Source organism: Bufo bufo, chromosome 6 (genome assembly GCF_905171765.1).
Source record: "Bufo bufo chromosome 6, aBufBuf1.1, whole genome shotgun sequence".
Taxonomy (NCBI): domain Eukaryota; kingdom Metazoa; phylum Chordata; class Amphibia; order Anura; family Bufonidae; genus Bufo; species Bufo bufo.
In genome coordinates this window covers 378,886,976-378,902,708 of record NC_053394.1, presented here as the reverse complement: position 1 = coordinate 378,902,708, position 15,733 = coordinate 378,886,976, and the positions used below count along the sequence as shown (strand labels likewise).

The 15,733-nt window shown below is 46.5% G+C and overlaps 2 protein-coding genes across 2 annotated transcripts in view; one reads left to right on the top strand and one right to left on the bottom strand.

The window, feature by feature from the left end:
* Positions 1–15,733, top strand: part of LOC121003526 (zinc finger protein 260-like) — a 402,690-nt gene that overhangs the window by 227,691 nt on the left and 159,266 nt on the right. The window lies entirely within an intron of this gene.
* LOC121003517 (zinc finger protein 208-like) overlaps positions 1–15,733 on the bottom strand; it is a 1,049,660-nt gene that overhangs the window by 1,033,841 nt on the left and 86 nt on the right. Inside the window, exons 2-3 of the mRNA XM_040435419.1 lie at positions 14,192–14,341; positions 14,014–14,108 (exon numbers count right to left, since the gene is read on the bottom strand). The gene's annotated coding sequence lies outside the window, so the exon portion shown is untranslated. The remainder of the gene's footprint in view (positions 1–14,013; positions 14,109–14,191; positions 14,342–15,733) is intronic.

Below are 15,733 nucleotides of genomic sequence, written 5' to 3'. Positions count from 1 at the left end.
TGCACCATAGGGCCCAGCACGTGGATACTAAAAATACATGCCTAAAACCGAGGTAAAGTGGCTGCATGTTGCACTCTAAGGAGGGTGGAAACAAAGCCACAGCATCCGGGAATGCGACCGCATTTGGAGGGAGCAGGTCCTCAACCTGTAAGGTACAAACCGGATTCCAAAAAAGTTGGGACACTATACAAATCGTGAATAAAAACTGAATGCAATGATGTGGAGGTGCAAACTTCTAATATTTTATTCAGAATAGAACATAAATCACAGAACAAAAGTTTAAACTGAGAAAATGTACCATTTTAAGGGAAAAATATGTTGAATCAGGATTTCATGGTGTCAACAAATCCCCAAAAAGTTGGGACAAGGCCATTTTCACCACTGTGTGGCATCTCCCCTTCTTCTTACAACACTCAACAGACGTCTGGGGACCGAGGAGACCAGTTTCTCAAGTTTAGAAATAGGAATGCTCTCCCATTCTTGTCTAATACAGGCCTCTAACTGTTCAATCGTCTTGGGCCTTCTTTGTTGCACCTTCCTCTTTATGATGCGCCAAATGTTCTCTATAGGTGAAAGATCTGGACTGCAGACTGGCCATTTCAGTACCCGGATCCTTCTCCTACGCAGCCATGATGTTGTGATTGATGCAGAATGTGGTCTGGCATTATCTTGTTGAAAAATGCAGGGTCTTCCCTGAAAGAGATGACGTCTGGATGGGAGCATGTGTTGTTCTAGAACCTGAATAATTGGATTTTTGTACTCACCGTAAAATCCTTTTCTCGTAGTAGGCATTGGGGGACACAGCACCATGGGTATATGTCCAACTACCACTAGGAGGCACTAGACACAAAAAGTGTTGGCTCCTCCCCGTTGGGCTATACCCTCTCCACAGGCACAAGGCTATTCAGTTTGTACCAAAAGCAGTAGGAGAGAGAAAAAAAGCAAGGAACCAACAACTCCCGTACCGGGAAAGATCAAGAGACCAGCCCGGAAAATCGGAAGTAAAAACATAGGGTGGGATCTGTGTCCCCCAATGCCTACTACGAGAAAAGGATTTTACGGTGAGTACAAAAAATCCAATTTTCTCGTGCATGGCATTGGGGGACACAGCACCATGGGACGTCCAAAAGCAGTCCCCGAGGGTGGGAAAAGAACAGCTATGCCACCGGTTGGGTATACAGGTGCAGGAGAACCATGTGACCCAACAGGAGAAAACACGGAATGGGCAAGAGGTTCCATAACCAGGAAGAAACCTCAAGGAAGAAGCAGTGAAGACTGCCGGCACCCCAGGAAAAATGCCTGGAAGAAAATCCCAAATGCAAGAAGGCGGCAAAAGGGAGCACCGAGCTCAGCCAAGGGCTGGAGAAAAAATTAGGACAGCACCGCGTGTTGGGACTACCTAACGCTCTAAATTGTCTCAGACCCAAAGAGCGAAAAAAACCTGTGGCCAACCCCTGACAGGCCAGGGGAGAAAGGAAACAAGGAAGTACTGGAATCCAAACGAGTGAGTGAAGCCATAGCAAGGCTCACATGTGAAGGGAGCAGGTCTCCCCTCACTGCAAGGCAGGTGATGAAGTTAAGCGCCCTATTTAAAAGGCGAAAACCCAAGGCTGCTAGAGGAAACCGCCAACCCTTGGAGAAGGAGTAATATAAGGAAGTATTACTTTACTGAGAGAGTAGTGGATGCATGGAATAGCCTTCCTGCAGAAGTGGTAGCTGCAAATACAGTGAAGGGGTTTAAGCATGCATGGGATAGGCATAAGGCCATCCTTCATATAAGATAGGGCCGGGGGCTATCCATAGTATTCAGTATATTGGGCAGACTAGATGGGCCAAATGGTTCTTATCTGCCGACACATTCTATGTTTCTATGTTTCTATGTAAGGAGGGGGTTGTAGGTAAAAGCCAGGAAAAAAGAGTAAGACCTGCGTCCCAAAAACAGGAGACGAGGCTCGAGCCTCTGAAAACAAGATATCACTGTGAAGCGTAAGACCAGAGGTAACTCTGGGCATGTGAAGCATCAGGGAAAAAAGGAACCAGATACAGGCCCAGGAAATCTCAGCAGGACACACTGGACTGAAAGACATGGAAGTAGAAGGAGAGTACTCCAACAGCCTAAGGAGGAAAGGTTCTACAACAGGAGGAGGTCCCTCCCGAAGGAGACCATACGGCGGAATTGCAAACCGTAGAGCTAAACCACTCAATACCAGGTACTTGACGTGGGAGGATGGGAAAAGAGACATGAATCCCAAGAAGACCACAAGGCTATTGGAACCCATAAAGGGAACAATCAACCCAGTCCACGACCCCCCAAAAAAACGATTGTCATGCAGAACCTGAGTGGTCAAATGAACGGGGACAGGGACTCCAGAAAGGAGTACCCGGAATGGGCTCACAAGGAACCAGGAGCTGAACCACCAGAAGACAACGCCATGGTATCTCCCCTGCCAGGTAAGTATACCATCTGATGTCTTCGGGCGCCGCAGGGTCACCCCTTCGGCAGACTCAACACGGGAACCGTGGGAATGACGGCAAGCCACTGCGGGTGCAGTCTGTGGGGACTGGGTGACCGGCGATGGTACAGAAGTACGCGCCCGCAGGGGGGGCAACTAAAGTGGAACACGATGGAGCCCCAGCCTGCAGCAGGTATAACGGTGGAGATCACCGAGACCTGCAGAAGAGAGAAAAAAATAATAAAAAATAAAATAAAAAATAAACAGCAGGACCTGCAAAAAAAGCAGGACAGGTCTGCCTCCTACGGACACTAGACAAAAACTGAATAGCCTTGTGCCTGTGGAGAGGGTATAGCCTAACGGGGAGGAGCCAACACTTTTTGTGTCTAGTGCCTCCTAGTGGTAGTTGGACATATACCCATGGTGCTGTGTCCCCCAATGCCATGCACGAGAAATATTTTTCTGCATTGATGGTGCCTTTCCAGACATGCAAGCTGCCCATGCCACACGCACTCATGCAACCCCATACCATCAGAGATGCAGGCTTCTGAACTGAGCGTTGATAACAACTTGGGTTGTCCTTGTCCTCTTTGGTCCGGATGACATGGCGTCCCAGATTTCCAAAAAGAACTTCGAATCGTGACTCGTCTGACCACAGAACAGTCTTCCATTTTGCCACACTCCATTTTAAATGATCCCTGGCCCAGTGAAAACGCCTGAGCTTGTGGATCTTGCTTAGAAATGGCTTCTTCTTTGCACTGTAGAGTTTCAGCTGGCAACGGCGGATGGCACGGTGGATTGTGTTCACTGACAATGGTTTCTGGAACTATTCCTGAGCCCATTCTGTGATTTCCTTTACGGTAGCATTCCTGTTTGTGGTGCAGTGTCGTTTAAGGGCCCGGAGATCACGGGCATCCAGTATGGTTTTACGGCCTTGACCCTTACGCACAGAGATTGTTCCAGATTCTCTGAATGTTCGGATGATGTTATGCACAGTTGATGATGATAGATGCAAAGTCTTTGCAATTTTTCACTGGGTAACACCTTTCTGATATTGCTCCACTATCTTTCTGTGCAACATTGTGGGAATTGGTGATCCTCTACCCATCTTGGCTTCTGAGAGACACTGCCACTCTGAGAAGCTCTTTTTATACCCAATCATGTTGCCAATTGACCTAATTAGTGTTAATTCGTCTTCCAGCTCTTCGTTATGCTCAAATTTACTTTTTCCAGCCTCTTATTGCTACTTGTCCCAACTTTTTGGGGATTTGTTGACACCGTGAAAATTGGAATCAACTTATTTTTCCTTTAAAATGATACATTTACTCGGATTAAACGTTTGATCTGTCATCTACGTTCTATTACAAATAAAATATTAACATTTGCCATCTCCACATCATTGCATTCAGTTTTTATTCACAATTTGTTTAGTGTCCCAACTTTTTTGGAATCCGGTTTGTAGAAATACGGCTGTGTAGTGTAGAGATACAACCAGAGAGGTGCAGTGGTACAGCATCTGGAGATGGTAGAGGTACTAGATTTAAGATTAGAGCGATGTGGCCGCATGGAGCACCCTAGGACCAGAGAAGTGCAACGGATGCCCCTTAGCAATGGTACCTATATTCCGCTCGGGAAGGGGAAAATAGGGCCGCACGGTACCACAAAGAACGACAGGTGCACACCACAATTAAGTAAGTGCAATGGCAACTGAAGGAGGCCCTCTATTCCACCAGAAAAGAGGGAAACAGGGCCGCATAGTACACCATAGAGCCAGACAGGTGTAACGGCTGCAGCATCAGAGACGGTGCAGGAACTCTACCTAAGAAGGGAGTAAGATGGCTGTTTGGTGCACACTATGATGAGGTAGGTGCAGTGGCCGCGGCAATAAAAGGTGGCCTCAATATCTCGTCCGGTAAGGGAGAAATCGTGCCGCAAGGTACACCATAAGGCCAGACAGGAGCAACGGCAACAGCCTCTGGAGATAATGAAGGTACTCTACCATGAAGGGAACAAGGTGGCAGCCTGGTGCCCACTAGAACCAAACAGAGGCAATTGCTACAGCAATTGAGAGTGGCCTCTATATCTCGCCCGGAAGGGAGAAATAGTGCCGCACGGAACACAATAGAGCCCGCCAGGGATACTGGATACAGCATCAGGAGATGGTGTAGGTACTCTACCCGTGAAGGGATCAAGGTGGCTGGAAACAGACAGTTGCAATTGCTACGGCAATTTAAGGCGGCCGGTATATCTAGCCCGGTAGGGGGAAATAGTGCCGCATGGAACACCATAGAGCCAGTCAGGAGTAATGGCTACAGCATCTGGAGTAGGTGTAGGAACTCTACCTATGAAAGTAACAAGGCAGCTGGAAACAGACAGATGTAATCGCCACGGCATAGAAGCCGGCCTGTATTCTCTGGTACAGGCACTACAAAAGAACCTTTAGAGGCCAAGAAGGGTTGCCAACCCTACAAGTGGCATCTGCCTGAATTATCAGCTTGCCCAGAACATAGCCCCTGGATAGGGGAACCAGAAAGGTCTGTCGTGTACAGCCTACGAGGGCGTACGTACTAGAGACACCGTGTAGGTGTGCCAGTTGTTAAGCACGGTGACGGCTGCCTTACCTGTGCGGTAATTACCTGTGCAGGCAGGAGAGCGCCATCCGAAAGTCCACTAAAGGGGTACCAAACCTGGGTTAGGGTAGGTACCACCATGCACGTTTGACTTGACCACACAGAGGGATTCTGCATGGTGGAAAACCGCCTGATGCTCTGTTCCGAGGGAATCGGTGCAGAGGCGTCCCCAGAGGCAACTGACAGAGAAGGCGTCGTCACCAGCCTCAGGCCTGTCCTAGGGCGACCCAAGGATGCCGAGGAGGGGTGGAAGCTAGTTGAGACCACCCGAGGAGGGTCCGTGCGCTACTCCTTGCGTGACCCTGTACCTGATCGTGAGCGTGACCCATCTGTAGGGAGGACTCTGGGGGGGGGGGGGGGGGGAAGAGGAGACTGCAATTTGTAGGCAGAGCTCCAGCGACCCCGCCAGCGATTGGGCGAGTCAGGCAAGGTTCCCATGGGAATAATGGAAAGATTCAGACTTCAGCACTCACTTTTTTTTGAAGTGTCAAGTTCTCCGTCCTTATTTAGCAATTGTGCACAGACAATACAGGACTCAAATTCTCTCTGGTGTAGGCTGTTGACGTGTTTCGAAAGATTCTTATTCGTAACATTCGACTGTTACGAATAAGAATCTTTCGAAACGCATCTGAATCTTTCCATTATTTCTCTGTACCTGCTTAACGAGGTTGAAAAACCAAGACACCGAGCACGCGGATACATCTCAACCGCAAAAATAGTGAGCTGGTATATCTACTTTACATGTTTCAACCTCACAAAGGTTCCCATGGCTTGACATGGAGGGAGCCCATTCAGGGGGGACAAGGCGACCACATGGAAACCTCCGTAGACAACGGACGCACGTGAAATACGCGGCGATCCGATAGGGAGGCTGGGAGAGGAGGCCCTCATAGATCAGCAGGGCTGTCCTATCTGTCCCCGGATGTCACGTTTCTCAAGAGGTGCTGCAGCTATAGAGCAGGTGGCAGGGCTGCAGGCAGCAATAGAGAGGGGAGGGAGGGAAAAGAGCCTGCGGAGTAATTCAGCTAGAGGCTGTCTACCAGACCCCAGGAGCTGTGCAGCGCACCCCAAGAAGGAGAGCAGAAGATGGCGACCGGAGAGAGCCGGAGCCGACAGCCGGAGGAAGAACCGCCCCTCTGAGAGAGAGCAGGGAACCTGGGGCTGGATTGGCAGGCAGGAGAGGCCCCTCCCAGGCTCCCCCACGGAGGGGAGGGGACTCGATGTGTGAGAAGGCAACCCGATGCCATGCAGAGGATGCCCAATGCCTTGCACAGCATCAGGACCTGCCTTCTACGGGTGCCCAGGAGATCCAGCCTCAGGCCCGTCTCCTAGGCAACCTATTAGTGTATGACTCAGTGTAATCCACTAACAGGATTCAGAGCCCCAAAAGTGAAAGTCAGAAATAAAGTAAAGTAAAGAAAGTAAAAAAATCTGTTTTTAATTAAAAAAATAAATGTTTTTAAGTAAAAAAAAAAAAGCTCCTTTCCCCTTATTTTATAATAATAAAAAAAAATTGAAAAAAATTGAAAAAATAAAAAGCACGTTAGATATCGCTACGTCCGTAATGACCGGCTCTATAAATATATCACATGATCCACCCTGTCTGATAAACACCATAAAAATAAATCCCATTTTTGTCACCTTACATCAGAAAATGTGCAACACCAAGCGATCAAAAAGGCATATGTCCCACAAAATGGTACTAATAAAACCGTCACCTCATCCCGCAAAACAAAAACTATAGCTCTCAGAACATGGAGACACTTAAACATCATTTTTTTTGTTTCAAAAATGCTATTGTTGTGCTAAAGTGGAATAAATAAATAAATTTATACATACCGTATTTTTCACCCTATAAGACGCACTTTTCCCCCCAAAAGTGGGTGAAAAATAGCAGTGCGTCTTATGGGGGCGAATGCTGCGGCCGTCGGGTGTATCGGCTGAGAGGGAGGGGGGGCTGGGGGCCGGCATCTGGTTCTGTAATGGCAGCAGGGCCCGATGCAGTCACTGTATTCTACTACACCGGGCCCCGCTCACAGTAGTATCATATCTAACTTTACTTACTACTAACTTCGTAGCAGTCAGGAGGGCGGGCACTCGCAGTGTGACTCACTACGTCACGCGCCTGCTCTGCCCACTTAATGAATGACGGTATAGTAGGAGTAGCAGCACATAGGGGTATACTGGCCTTATATGTGGTGGAGCACGCTGTGTTAGACGCCAGTCCGTAGCGTCCCTCCAAGCAGGCATCCATAAATCAAAGAAACCGCAGCACTCTCTCGTCTCTTTTGTATCCTTTATTCCAGTGATGCCCAACCGACGGCACAATGCTGTGTCATGTGGCCCCTGAGACTCGCTGGAAAAAGTCTAAGGCGTACCACAATGCCTTAGACTTTTCCCCCACATTCATCAGTGCTGTGAGCGCTGTGAACGGCACGGGCAGCGCAGCGATGCTGCCTGTGCCTGAAATAACCAATAGCAAAGCTTCTTACAGCAAGGAGCTTTGTTATTGGTTGGTATAGGCGCCCACCGGAGCGATATAGGTCCTGCAGCAGGGGAAGCCGGCAGAAGCTGGAAGGAGGGGGGATGGCTCCAGGGGTGTTGTAAGGAGAGCGGGGCGTGCTGCCCGAGGACCTTGGGAAACATGACAGGGCCGCCGGAGAGATAACGAGCCGTGGACTCATGTGACCGGTCCCCGTTGACCCTGCTCCCCCCTCCTCCCATCACCCCACTAGTGACCCTACCCCCCCTCCTCCTGTCACCCCACTAGTGATCCTGCTTCCCCCTCCTCCTGTCACCTCACTAGTGACCCTGCTCCCCCCTCCTCCTGTCACCCCACTAGTGACCCTGCTCCCCCCTCCTCCTGTCACCCCACTAATGACCCTGATTCCCCCCTCCTCCTGTCATCCCACTAATGACCCTGATTCCCCCCTCCTCCTGTCACCTCACTAGTGACCCTGCTCCCCCCTCCTCCTGTCACCCCACTAGTGACCCTGCTCCCCCCTCCTCCTGTCACCCTACTAATGACCCTGATTCCCCCCTCCTCCTGTCACCCCACTAGTGACCCTGATTCCCCCCTCCTTCTGTCACCCCCAATAGTGACCCTGCACCCCCCTCCTCCTGTCACCCCACTAGTGACCCTGCTCCCCCCTCCTTCTGACACCCCACAGGGAAGAAGCTGAACAGACTCCACCGACTATGATGGGATCTGTTCAGTTTCCGTTTGGGATCCTGTTTTTTTTACCGGACACAAAAGTGTTGCATACAAGTCTTTTTTGTCTGGTCTTTCGACAGAATCTGCAACAAAGGCTCCAAACACAGCCTCCAACGCAGATTTGAAGGCCTACGTATTATGTATTTTAGTAATGCTCACACGTGCCCCTTCACAGTGTTTGCATTTCTTTCTGGCAAAGCTACCTGGTTCTGGCCCGCAAAATTTATACCATGTCTAGTGTGGCCCTCAGACGAAAAATGGTTAGGCGCCACTGCTTTATTCCATCAAATTCATGCGACGTTTCGACCAGAGCGGTCTTTTTCAAGCTGAGCGGTCTTTTGCTTGAAAAAGACCGCTCTGGTCGAAACGTTGCATGAATTTGATGGAATAAAGGATACAAAAGAAACGAGAGAGTGCTGCGGTTTCTTTAATTTATGGATGCCCACTTTATGAATGAAGCATGCGGCGCAGGTGCATGACGTAGTGAGTCACGCTGCGAGCGCCCGCCCCCGGCCTCCTGGCTGCTACGAAGTTAGTAGTAAGTAAAGCGCTGGATTTCAGATGATATTTGAATAGTTTAACAATACCTACAAGTTAGATATGATGATACTACTGTGAGCGGGGCCCGGTGTAGTAGAATAAAGTGACTGCACCGGGCCCCGCTGCCATTACAAAACCAGATGCCGGCCCCCATTCACTACACAGGGACACTGTTATGGGGGATCTGTGGATGACACATTAGATAAGATGCTATATATGTGCCATCCACAGATCCCCCCATAGCAGTGTCATGCCACCCACAGATGCCACCATAATGATCCCCCATGACCGTGCCATCCACAGGTGCCCCCATGACCGTGCCATCCACAGGTGCCCCCATGACCGTGCCATCCACAGGTGCCCCCATGACCGTGCCATCCACAGGTGCCCCCATGACCGTGCCATCCACAGGTGCCCCCATGACCGTGCCATCCACAGGTGCCCCCATGACCGCGCCATCCACAGGTGCCCCCATGACCGTGCCATCCACAGGTGCCCCCATGACAGTGCCATCCACAGGTGCCCCCATGACAGTGCCATAATTGTTTTCTTATTTTCCTCCTCAAAAACCTAGGTTAAAAATACGGTATTAGGTATCGCCGCGTCCATAACAAACAGCTCTATAAAAATATCACATGACCTAACCCATCAGGTGAACACCATAAAAAAATAAAAATCTGTGTGAAAAAAAAAGGCATTTTTGTCATCTTACAGGACAAAAATTGCAACACCAAGTGATCAAAAAGGCATATTCCCCCCCAAAATAGTACTAATCAAACCGTCACCTCACCCCACAAAAAATGAGACCCTACCTAAGGCAATCGGTCAAAAAATAAAAAAGCTACGGCTCTCAGACTATGGAGACACTAAAACATTATTTCGGTTTTAAAAATGCTATTGTTGTGTAAAACTCAAATAAATAAGAAAAATTTGACATATTGACTACTGCCACATCTGTAACGACCTGCGCTATAAAAATGTCACATCACCTAACCCCTCAGGTGAACGCTGTAAAAAAAAAAATGCACCAAAAACAACCAATTTTTGTCACAATAGGTAGGGAAGCAGGGCAATAACAGAACACAGGAAAATAAACAGAACAAATGACTAGGCCCAAAAGCTAGGGAGAAAAGGGTCACCTCCTAGCGATCCATGCTGTGCCCATGTGCATACCCTAATGGTGGATATGCACATGCTCTCGTGCCTAAATCTTTACACACTGGGCAAACCCCAAGCTGTAGGGAAAAGGGAAGAGGCAACCTGCTTCTTCAAACCCAGAGGAAGCAAGCATCTCCCTAGAGGTCTAGATAAAAGACACAATGGGAAATAACGGAGAGGACTTATCTTGAGCAGAGCTGGAGCAGACGATCCACCACACATCCAGAGCTCACAGGAAAGAACTATAACCCGCACAGGCCACTGGGGCAAGGAGGGATAAATATCCTCACTAACAACCAAACCCAGTACACCCGAGAGAAGGTGGATCTAGCTCAAACCCAAACCAAAACAAACAGAGAAGTCAGACGTGCAGCCAGTCTGACAGACCTCAGCACATTCACAGGGCAAGGCGTGAAAATTTTTTGGTCACCTTGCCCCATAAAGTGTAATAATGAATGATCAAAAAAAAATCATATGTACCCAAAAATGGTACCAATAAAAACATCAATTCTTCCTGCAAAAAAAAAGACCCTGCAAAAGACGATGGGCATAAAAATTCAAAAAATAGGGCGTTCAGAAAATGGAGACACAAAAACAATTATTTTTTTCAAAAATGCTTTATTATGTAAAACTGAAACAAACAAACAGAGGAAGTAGACATATTTGATATCATTGCATCTGTAAGAATCTGCTCTATAAAAATTGCACATGATCTAACCTGTCAGATGAATGTGCCAAAACAACAATTTTTTAGGTTACCTTGCCTCTCAAAAAAAAAAAAGTAATATAGAGCAATTAAAAATCATATGTACCCCCAAATAGTACCAATAAAACTGGCACCTTATCCACTAGTTTCCAAAATCGGGTCACTTTTTGGAAGTTTCTATTGTAAGGGTGCATCAGTGGGGCTTCAAATGGGACATGGCATCTAAAAACCAGTTCAGCAAAATCAGCCTTCCAAAAACCATATGGCGTTCCTTTCCTTCTGCGCTCTGCCGTGTGCCCGTACAGCAGTTTACGGCCACATATCGGGTGTTTCTGTAAACCGCAGAATCAGGATAATAAATATTGAGTTTTATTTGGCTGTTAACCCTCGATGTGTTAAAGAAAAAAAATTATTAGAACGGAAAATCTTCCAAAAAAGTGAAATTTAGAAATTTCATCTCCATTTTCCTTTAATTATTGTTTGCAAAATCAGTTTTGAATACCTTGAGAGGTGTAGTTTCTAAAATAGGGTAATTTTTGGGTGGTTTCTATTATTTAAGCCTCATAAAGTGACTTCGGACCTGAACTGGTCCTTAAAAAGTGGGTTTTGGAAATTTTTCAGAAAAATTACAAGATTTGTTTCTAAACTCCTAAGGCTACTTTCACACTAGTGGCAGTACGGATCCGACAGGCTGTTCACCATGTCAGATCCGTCCTGACGCTATTTCGCCGTGCCGCCGCTCCATCCCCATTGACTATAATGGGGACGGGGCGGAACTCCGACGCAGCACGGCAGTTCGCGCTGAGAGGCTGCCGGACTAAAAAGTTGGACATGCAGTACTTTTAGTCCGGCGGCCTTTCGCCCTGCACTGCCGTGCTGTGCCGGAGCTCCACCCTTGTCCCCATTATAGTCAAGTATAGCGGTCCGGCGGCACGGCGAAATAGCGGCAGGATGGATCCGACAGGGTGAACAGCCTGTCGGATCCGTCCTGCCGCTAGTGTGAAAGTAGCCTAAGCCTTCTAAGGTCCCCAAAAAATAAAATTTATTTTGAAAAATTATTCAAACATAAAGTAGACATATGGGAAATGTAAAGTAATAACTATTATATGAGGTATCACTATCTATTCTAAAAGTAAAATAGAGACATTGAAATTTGAAAAATTTTCTAAATTTTTGGTAAATTTGGGATTTTTTCCAAAATAAAGGTGAAATATATTGACTCGAATTTATGACTATCATGAAGATCAATGTGTCACGAGAAAACAATCTCAGAATGGCTTGGATAAGTAAAAGTGTTCCAAAGTTATTACCAAATAAAGTGACACATGTCAGATTTGCAAAAAATGGCCTGGGCAGAAGAGCGAAAACTGGCCCGGATAGAAGGGGTTAAAGAAAGTGGTACAATTAAATGTCTCTCCACTTCTACAAGGTTTAGACTCTAAACCTTTGCTCTTCATGTGTAATGGATAATGTAGAGATGATATCTTCAGCAACATGATATGTTTAGGGACATACAGAAGACAAGGAGGAGTAGCTGGTGGGGAGGGAGCTCTCAAGAGGGATCTGATAAATGATGCTGTAATCTTGTAGTTCACAGGATGTCAGCCACACAGGAGAGAGACAGCAAGCCTCGGACTGGAGGTCAGACTAGAGATCACATGACCAGGTATCCATAATCAAAGGTTCAAAATGTATGGATGCATCTGAGCAGCTCGAAAATTGTTGGCGAGTTAGAATTATATGTACTGATAAAAAAAATCCTATATAGCTTTTCCAATAATCAACTTCAAATATTATCAGGGGCATAGCTATAAGGCAGGGGTGGGGAACCTCTATCCCGCGGGACCATTTCATGTGTCCCCCTACCAGTACATATTGTGAAAACGCTGTGCACTGTCAGGTGACAGTACAGCGCAGCGGGAAGAAGACCAGGGAGGGTAAGTGAATCTGCCAAGTGGCAGCGCCGTCCGGAGCTGGAGAGGCAAGTTTATTTATTTTATTTATTTAAAATGTCTGATCTGAGGCTGGGGGTCTGATCTGAGGCTCTGAAGGGACTGAACTGAGGCTGATGGAGGTGGGGGGCAGATCTGAGGCTGAGTAAGGGACATAGACGTTTGCGAAGAAAGATGCAGGGAGAGTGAAAGCTGGGTGAACCCCCTCTTTGGACCCCTCTTGGTTTAGCTTGGCGGCCATTAATGCCAAATAAAGAACTAAATATATAACATTCTCAACTTAAAAATTTGACTGCAATAAGTGGTCAAAATGGCGCCTGTACTATTTGTAATACATAGTGCAGGCGCCAATTTGTGCTGCAAATATATAGCGCTCTAGATTTTTTTAATTGAACTGCAATTTCTGTAACTTACCCCCAAGTCAGTTATATCTTTGACCAAATATAGCCATCAAAGTTGCCATTTTAAGTTGAGAATTTTGTATGGCCCCCGAACGATGTAACAAATATCCAAAGGGCCCTTGGCCGCAAAAAGGTTCTCCCTCCCTGCTGTAAGGGGTGCAGTCGCTACTGGGCCTAGGAGCCTGAGGGGGCCCAAAGACCCTTGTGCCACATAAGAAGACACCGGTACTATACAAAGTTCATGCAGGTCGAGTTACATCTCTGGCTGGAGGGAAGGGGTAAAGTCAAGAATTTGGCTTGGGGAAGGGAAGGCAATTTCAATTTTCACCTCAGGCAGCAGGAAGGCTATGTGCTTCCCTGGCCACAAAGCACTGAGGGAAGGGGGGTCCAAGCTGAACTCTTGCACCAGGGCACATGAGCCTTTAGCTACGCCCCTGAATATATTATTATACTCTATGCAAGTAAGTGGTATGACTTGAATCTACATGTGCTAGAATAGAATCCGTGGTATGATCTTAGTACTGCCATTCTGACAATAAGGAGACACCAGGAGACTGCACCCTAGACAACAAAGCCTTTGAAGATAATGATGCATTTATCTCCTGATGTTCATGTTCAAGCTGACAATCTGAGCACAACTTTGGTTGACCATTTGTAGTATTGCATGGTCCCGGCCTAAGACCTCTCAGAAAACTGTTGTGCCACTCTTGTGCAACCACAAAAGATCTGCAGCAGTCGACAGAGAAGGTCATCTTAAAAGTCTATACAGGCAGAAAATAGTGAGAAGATCCAGACAACATGTAATGTCTATGGTCAGCTGTAATCCTGCCATCTCCATCTTTCTAATTATACAAGGATAAAACATATAATACTGGTGGATAACACAAGACTGAACACAAGATCTTCACAGACTTCTACAGATCATAGGGGACCTTTCATGAGACATTATCTCCATCTACCTTATCATCCTGTGGAAAACTGTGATGTTCTTCTGAACCATCCTGTGGAGGAAGAGGACTGGGACATCTCTCCGGTGTTCTTATCTCTTCCTTTACTGTAGGAAACAGATCCAGTGACTGAATTTATTCCTTACATACAGATAATGAGAGGACGTGTGTATTTAGTAATGTCTATTACCTGGTGATGTGAGAGGCCGGTGATTCTCCATCATGATGCCCTTATATCCATCTACCTGATCATCCTTTGGGACATAGTGATGTTCTTCTGAATTATCCTGTGGAAGAAGAGGACTGGGACATCTCTCGGGTGATGTTCTCTCTTCCTTAACTGTAGGTGTTGCAGAATCAGGATTAGATCGGATGGTCAGCCATGTTGTCTTAGGTATACATCTTGGGGCACATTTATTAAGATCTGTGTTTTAGGCGCAGGTCTTAACAAAGCCCTAAGCTGGCGGTGGTTCCGCCGAAGTTATGAAGAGGTGCAGGCCTCTCCATAACTTCAGGGCTTCCAGCACCAGTTCTAAATGTAAGACGGCTTCAGAGTTGTCTTACATTTAGACCTTTGTCTACACCTGAAACATTAGTAGAAAATGGTAAATGAGACAGGCCTGCCGGCCCATTTCCCTCCCCGCCCACTCCATGCCGACAATTGTAGACCTGCCGCCCCCCATTGCATCGACATCTGCACCTGAAATACGTCTAATTTAGGCTTATTTCAGAATAGTAAAGGACCCCCCCTTGTGTTTACAACTCAAAAAAGAGCTAAGCTAAAGATTTAATCACCATTTTGAAGTGAATACTGAGTACTTTTAGTACTAACTACGTTATACTATAGAGGCCTTTAAGTAAATCGATTAAAGATGTTATGATGGAATGGTTACCTTTAGAAAGTAGATAATATTTGCACTAGAAGTGGAAGCCTTGGCCAAGATAAATGTATTTGTCTATTAAAACTAACCATTTGCATGTTTATGATCAGGATCGATCCTCGGTGTTGGACCGGTGATAAATGAAAGTGCCGATCCTGGCTTTATGGACCATGGGGCTCTTTGGAAAGAAAAATGGAGATTGGTACTAGAATTGGAGAGGATTAATGGAAGGCCCTAGGAACAAATTATTTATGCAACGAGAGATCGTGATAAGGAACTTTTATCCAATTAGCAGTTGTTGTCGGTGTAACTTGTGTAGATCTATGGCTACGTATGATAATGATGGAATCTGTGTGTAAAACACTGAAGTCGTACAGCGACACACTGCGGAAAACTTGAATTACAATATTAATTATTCCTTTGTTTTCTGAGGTATAAAGGATGGTGTCCAGGACTTATAACAGAGCGCTGCCTTTTACCACGGCAGTAATTCACTTCCATTTACCTCTTATGCCATAATCTGCCTACATTTTACATTGACTTCAATGATGTCTTGCTGCTCTTCAGATTTCCATCAGAGATTTTAAACCAAAACCAGGTGAGACTCTAAACACAGAACAGGTACAGATTTTCCCCTATATCTTATGTCGGTGGAGGCTCAAATCCTGGTTGTGGCTCACAATCACTGATGGAAATCATTGACAAAACACTGATGTGTGAATGAGACTTAAACGAAAGAATCTTCTGAAGAAGAAGTTGCTTACAGAAGTTTTGTGTTGTGGCCAATTTCCAACAGTAGGAAACACATCCAGTGACTGAATTCATCCTTTATATACAGATATTGAGAGGAC